Consider the following 598-nt stretch of genomic DNA (forward strand, 5'->3'; position numbering starts at 1 on the left):
TTGCGAAGAAACAGACTCGTGAGGGTCCGACAGAGGTCGACAGTGCACCAAGCCCGCACACGTTTATGAACGCTTATGGGGCCTGCACGAGACAATGCTGAAGTCGCAACGCATCGTCTAGGATCTCTGCAAAGCAAGATCAGGCGCAGCCTTAAGCGCAGGCCTCTATTGGTTCTGATTTCGGGCGGGGTGACGTGAGCTGTTTGCGCTCGGTGTGCATGGAATCCAAAGGTCTGCCACCGATGATCGTTTGAATTTGGCAGGCGACTGCACAGCTATGACGGCACTTCAATTTCCTGTGCAGGTGCAAACGGGTCGCATTGCCTTAGGTTGGGCTTATCCGATGAATGCCGTACGTGTTGAACATTTTTGGGTGGGTTTGTTCTGCGAAAAGGAAACACTTCCACATGGGTCCCGATGGAGCCGCCTGCATCCTCTAGAAGTTGGCACTAAGGGTGGCTTTCAGTCGATCGGTTTGGTTGAACTCATATCCGCCTGGCGGTTGGCGTATATATGGAGAATTGATCGGCTGCCTAGCAGACGTGCGTCTGTGTGCACGGTAGCGTTGCACAGCTTGCGTGCGTGTACGCCAGCGGCG

Source organism: Eimeria mitis, genomic scaffold (assembly GCF_000499745.2).
Source record: "Eimeria mitis Houghton genomic scaffold, Emh_scaff569, whole genome shotgun sequence".
In the NCBI taxonomy this organism is placed as follows: domain Eukaryota; phylum Apicomplexa; class Conoidasida; order Eucoccidiorida; family Eimeriidae; genus Eimeria; species Eimeria mitis.